This window comes from Ursus maritimus, unplaced genomic scaffold, assembly GCF_017311325.1.
Source record: "Ursus maritimus isolate PB19 unplaced genomic scaffold, ASM1731132v1 scaffold_12, whole genome shotgun sequence".
Lineage (NCBI taxonomy): Eukaryota > Metazoa > Chordata > Mammalia > Carnivora > Ursidae > Ursus > Ursus maritimus.
In genome coordinates this window covers 62,494,897-62,500,896 of record NW_024423564.1, presented here as the reverse complement: position 1 = coordinate 62,500,896, position 6,000 = coordinate 62,494,897, and the positions used below count along the sequence as shown (strand labels likewise).

At 40.3% G+C, this 6,000-nt stretch overlaps 1 protein-coding gene across 3 annotated transcripts in view; it reads right to left on the bottom strand.

Annotated features, from left to right (window-relative positions):
* TXNDC12 (thioredoxin domain containing 12) overlaps positions 1-6,000 on the bottom strand; it is a 30,185-nt gene that overhangs the window by 23,358 nt on the left and 827 nt on the right. For 2 of the 3 annotated variants that reach the window (XM_040627314.1, XM_008699206.2), the window contains exon 2: positions 4,235-4,308. The exons of the other annotated variant lie outside the window; for it this stretch is intronic. The gene's annotated coding sequence lies outside the window, so the exon portion shown is untranslated. The remainder of the gene's footprint in view (positions 1-4,234; positions 4,309-6,000) is intronic. 3 annotated transcript variants of the gene reach the window in all.

Genomic DNA, 6,000 nt, shown 5'->3' with positions numbered 1-6,000 from the left:
ATACCTAGGAATAAACCTAACCAAAAAGGTAAAGGATCTGTACTCAGAAAACTAGAGAACACTCATGAAAGAAATTGAGGAAGACACAAAGAAATGTTAAAATGCTCCATGCTCATGGATTGGAAGAAAGACACAAAGAAATGTTAAAATGCTCCATGCTCATGGATTGGAAGAAAAAATATTGTTAAAATATCTATGCTACCTAGAGCAATCTATACATTCAATGCAATCCCTATCAAAACACCATCAACTTTTTTCACAGAGTTAGAACAAATAATCCTAAAATTTTTATGGAACCAGAAAAGACCCCAAAGAGCCAAAGGAATGTTGAATCAAAGCTGGTGGCATCACAATTTCAGACCCTCAACTCTATGGTCAACTAATCTTCTACAAAGCAGGAAAGAATATCCAATGGAAAAAAGACAGTCTTTCAACAAATGCTGTTGGGAAAATTGGACAGCCACATGCAGAAAAATGAAACTGGACCACTTTCTTACACCATGCACAAAAATAGACTCAAAATGGATGAAAGACCTAAATGTGAGACAGGAATCCATCAAAATCCTAGAGGAGAACACAGGCAGCAATTTCTGTGACCCCGGCCACAGCAACTTCTTGTTAGACACGTTGCCAAAGGCAAGGGAAACAAAGGCAAAAATGAACTATTGGGACTTCATTAAGATAAAAAGCTTTTGCACAGCAAAGGAAACAATCGACAAAACCAAAAGACAACCAACAGAATGGGAGCAGATATTTGCAAATGACGTATCAGGTAAAGGGCTAGTATCCAAAATCTATAAAGAACTTAACAAGCTAAACACCCAACGAACAAATAATCCAATCAAGAAATGGGCAGAAGACATGAACAGACATTTCTGTAAAGAAGACGTTTAAATGGCCAAAAGACACATGAAAAAGTGCTCAACATCACTTTGCATCAGGGAAATGCAAATAAAAACCACAATGAGATACCACTTCACACCAGTCAGAATGGCTAAAATTTACAAGTCAGGAAACAACAGATGTTGGCGAGGATGTAGAGAAAGAGGAACCCTCTTACACTGCTGGTGGGAATGCAAACTGGTGAGGCCACTCTGGAAAACAGTACGGAGGTTCCTCAAAAAGTTGAAAATAGAACTACCCTACAACCCAGAAATTGCACTACTAGGTATTTATCCCAAAGATACAAATATAGTGATCCAAAGGGGCACCTGCACCCCAATGTTTATAGCAGTAATGTCCACAATAGCCAAACTATGGAAAGAGCCCAGAGGTCCATCGACAGACAAATGGATAAAGATGTGGTGTATATATACAGTGGAATATTATGCAGCCATCAAAAAATGAAATCTTGCCATTTGCAATGACGTGGATGGAACTAGAGGGTATTATGCTAAGCGAAATAAGTCAATCAGAGAAAGAATTATTTGATCTCACTCATATGTGGAATTTAAGAAACAAAACAGAGGATCACAGGGGAAAAGAGGAAAAAATTAAACAAGATGAAAGGGAGATAAACCATAAGAGACACTAAATCACAGGAAACAAACTGATGGTTGCTGGAGGGGAGGGGAGTGGGGGAATGGGGTAACTGGATAATAGACATTAAGGAGGACACGGGATGTAACAAGCACTAGGTATTTTATAAGACTGATAATCACTGACCTCTACCTCTGAAATGAATAATACATTATATGTTAATTAATTGAACTTAAATAAAAATAATTTTTTAAAAAGTATGTTGGAATTTTTCATAATAGTAATAACCAGCATCATTTTTTGAATGCTTACTTTGTGATAATCACAATAATACAATGATAACAACAATAATACTAATAATGACTAACACTCATATGTCATTCATTATATACCAGGTACTGATTTCCATGCTTTTATATGTGTCAACTTATCTTCACAATAAATTTATGAGGTAGAAACTCTAATTATCTCCATTTTACAGATATGGAAGCTGAAGTTAAACAGCTTGCCCAAGGTTACACTGCCATTAAATGGCACAGCTAGGATTAGAACCCAGGTGGTAAAGTTCTAGAGTTTGTATTTTAACCACACACTATACTGCCTCTCTAGCAAAGGTTAAACGAACAATTTAATGAATATGGCCTCACCAAAGCAGAATGCAAACACTGACTTCAGATCTGAAAAACCAGGTGCTTTTGTTTCCCTTCAAAAATAACCTGAAAGGGTACAGTGTTAACCTTGTTACTAAAATCACCTACTGTGGATGCCTGGGTGGCTCAGTAGGTTAAGCGTCTGCCTTCAGGCCAGGTCATGATCCTGGGGTCCTAGGATCGAGTCCCACACCCAGCTCCTTGCTCACAGGGAGCCTGCTCCTCCCCCTGCTTGTGCTCTCTCTCTCTATCTCTCTGTCAAATAAATACATAAAATCTTAAAAAAAGTTCACCTACTTCCCTGACACCACCCATGCATACACACATGCCAACGTGGAACACTGGAAGACAGTCCAACTTCCTGAAGTGCCACATGCACAGCCACTTAACTTACACCGCTATCTGCAAAATGAGCTGAAGGCTCCCACATCCAGTTGCTCTTNCCCTAAAACATTAACATTACAAGGGGGGGGGGGAAGGGACCATTTCTAAACACAGCATTTACGTCAGAATTCCCAAGCCCTTCATCTTAAAATTGTTTTTATCAATGTAAGTGAAAGACACCAGAAAAGTATTATCCACCTCCTCCCGGGCTGACGAAACAAAAGGTCAAGTGTCAGAGCTGGCAGCCAAGCTTCTAAAACAAGCAACACTGTACCTGAAAGGTAGAATAACACAGTGGCAAAGAAAGGAGGGTCCAACTGCAGTGGAGCAGACCTGGGTTGAAAGCCTAGTTCCATTCTGACTGTTCTCACAAATGCAAAATATGACTAACAAATTACCTATCCCATAGGGTTATTGTGAATGCGCATAGTGTGGAAGATAAACACTTTGTATATGTCAGTGCCAAATTTTTATTCCAGAGACTTGAAATGAAGTCATCTATCTCTGGTTCAGGCAGGAGAGCACACGAATCACCCCCTCAACAGCTTTATCATTTCTCCTGTGAAGTCTTCAAAGGAGTTTCTGCACTCAGAGAGCCCATTTACTAGCTGTGTGACCCCTTCCCCCATTTTACGTTCTTCATCTGTGAAATGAGGATGGTGAGAAAAAAATATGACCCATCTTAGAGGGTTATCATGAGGATTCAACCAGTCAATACATGAAAATACACAGTACAGTGCCTGGAATATAGTGCATGTGCAGAAAATGTTAGTCATTACAATTCTCCCCATAGGTGATACATTCCAAATTTTTAGGACACAGAGAATAATAAAATTATAGTTGACCCTTGAACAGCATGGACTTGAACTGCATGAATCCACTTATACATGGATTTTTTTACAGTACAGTACTATAAATATATTTTCTCTTCCTTATGATTTTCTTAATTTTCTTTTCTCTAGCTTACCTTATTATATAAAAAGTGTATAATACATATAACATAAAAATATGTGTTAATCAACTGTTTATGTTATTGGTAGGCTTTTGGTCAACAGAAAGCTATCAGTAAAGTTTTGGAGGAATTATATGCTGATTAACTATGGGGTGTGGGGGGATCAGCACCCCTAACCCCTGTGTTGCTCAAGAGTCAACTGTATTTGAGAACACTATAATGTTAGAGCTGGAAGGACAATTTCTAGTTCAATACTCTCATTCAATAAAAAGTCTCCAGGGAAGACCAGAGCTAGCTACCTGGTCTGACCAGCATTAAAACGCAGGCCTCCTGATTCACATCCAGTGCTCAAAGCACACCACTGTATTTCCTGTTCTGAATGAAAAGAATAGGGTCATTTAGTCTTTCCTCTCTGAAAGCCAACAGGCCATCTTCTGGAAACACTTGGGAAGAAATCTTAACTCATCAAGATTTTCAGGAGCCTTGCTTCAGGTAGCACATTTTGGGGAGGTGGAGTTCATGGGCTATAATTTATTTCCCAAGATTCTATACCCAAGAGACACAAAAAACAAAAGTTTGAAAAATTATTAATTCCTTTCAGGAACAAGTAAATATTCTTCCTTGGGAGGGCATAATAATAAATATAACTAAATACTCTCTCAGTTTGTAACACAATATGAAGTGCCTATCATTTTTTTCACTTAATCCTCACCACCCAGCCCTCCTGCCTCAAACTGCCCTCCTACATCCTCCTACAGGAAATGCCTACCTGGTATTTCCCTGCTCACAGTACAGTGTATGCAACTGCTTGCTTACTTGTCTTGACAGTCTTCAGACTATAAGCTGAAAAAAGATAGGGATCTCAATGATCAGGTGTATCATTCATTTCTCATTTCTTCTTCCAACAACTGTTCCTGGGCAAGAATGAGACAGAAATGGTCCTGGCTTACTGCGGCAGACTCTACTTGCAATAATCTCTCACTCCACATGCTTTTCTTACAAAGCGACCTCAACATTCCTTCCATGGAGCTCCTTCCCTTGAATATGCCCTTACAGTGGAAGTGATGCTATGTGACTTTGTAAGGCTAGATGATAAAAATGCAACACATTTCCACCTTGTTCTCTTGGGATGGGCACTCTTAGAATCCAGCTGTCGTACTGTGAGGAAGCCCACACCTAACCCATGAAGAAAGACCCCATGGAGAAGTAACCTGCTCAGCTGAGGCCCCAGACATGGAACCAAGGGACATACCTTCCCCACTGTGCCTTGTTTGAATTCCTGGCCCACAGAACCATGAGCATAATAAAATGATTTCTTTACACCACTAAATTTTGCCGTGGTTTATTATGCAGCAACACAAAAACCACCACACAGGACTTAACGCCTAACAAGGAATAAAGATACTAAACAGGTGACTCCAAGGTATTGCCTACACCTAACAGTAACTGGAACAGAATAAATTATTTGTTGAGTGTCCAAGGTAGTTATTATTATGCCCATTTTGCAGATGAGGAACTGAGCTTTGAGAGGTTAAGCAACTTGCCCTAAGCCTCTCAGCTGGTCAATCGCAGAAGAAAATAAAGCTCGGATCTACGCTCACACTCCTAACACCATATTCTGTCTTCCTTGCTACTTATAATTTTGTGCTAAATATACAGTAATCTATTTTAAAATGGGATTGTCAGTATTGAAAACATTCTGGCCCAGTAGAGTTCACCGTGAAGTTTCATCACTGAGATGGAAACCTATATACCACCTTCTCAGAGAAGCCTTCTTTGGCTTCTAGCTCATGTAATGCTGGCTCCCTTATCCTCCCCAGACATCCTACTCCATCACAGTTTCATTTTCTTCCTGGCACTTATCCCTAGCTGAAATTATCTTGCTTCTTAATTTGTTCTTGTTCATGTGTCCACTCTCCGTATCTCTGACTCGAATAAAAACTCTGTGAGAACAGGAACCTTATCTGTCCTGTCCACTGCTATCTCTCTAGTGCCTGGGGCAGTGCCTGGAATATAGTAGGTGATCAAAAATTAATTATTTGCTGGAGTGACCACATTCAGGCACACTGAATGTCCACCCAACTCATCACCTATCAACAAATGCGCAACTGGGGAGGATATAGAAGAACTTAAAACAGCAGGACTGCATCAAAATCATTCCATCCAGTAAAGTCAGCACAAAAAATGAAAGGAAAGGGGCATCCATACTACCACTCTTCAACTTAGAAAAGCACAAACCCTGAGTTCCAAAGAAGATGTAGGGAAGGGGATGGAGTAGAGGGTCACACCTCCTATCCCCCATTCATAACCACTGTCCTCTCAGTTCTCAAAAAATTTCAGTTTCGGGGCACCTGGGTGGCTCAGCTGTTAAGTGCCTGGCTTCGGCTCAGGTCATGATCCCAGGGTCCTGGGATTGATCCCTGTATCCGGCTTCCTGCTCAGGGAGGAGCTTGCTTCTCCCTCTCCCTCTGCACCTCCCCCTGCTTGTGCTCGCTCTCTCGCGCGCTGTCAAATAAATAAATAATCTTTAAAAAA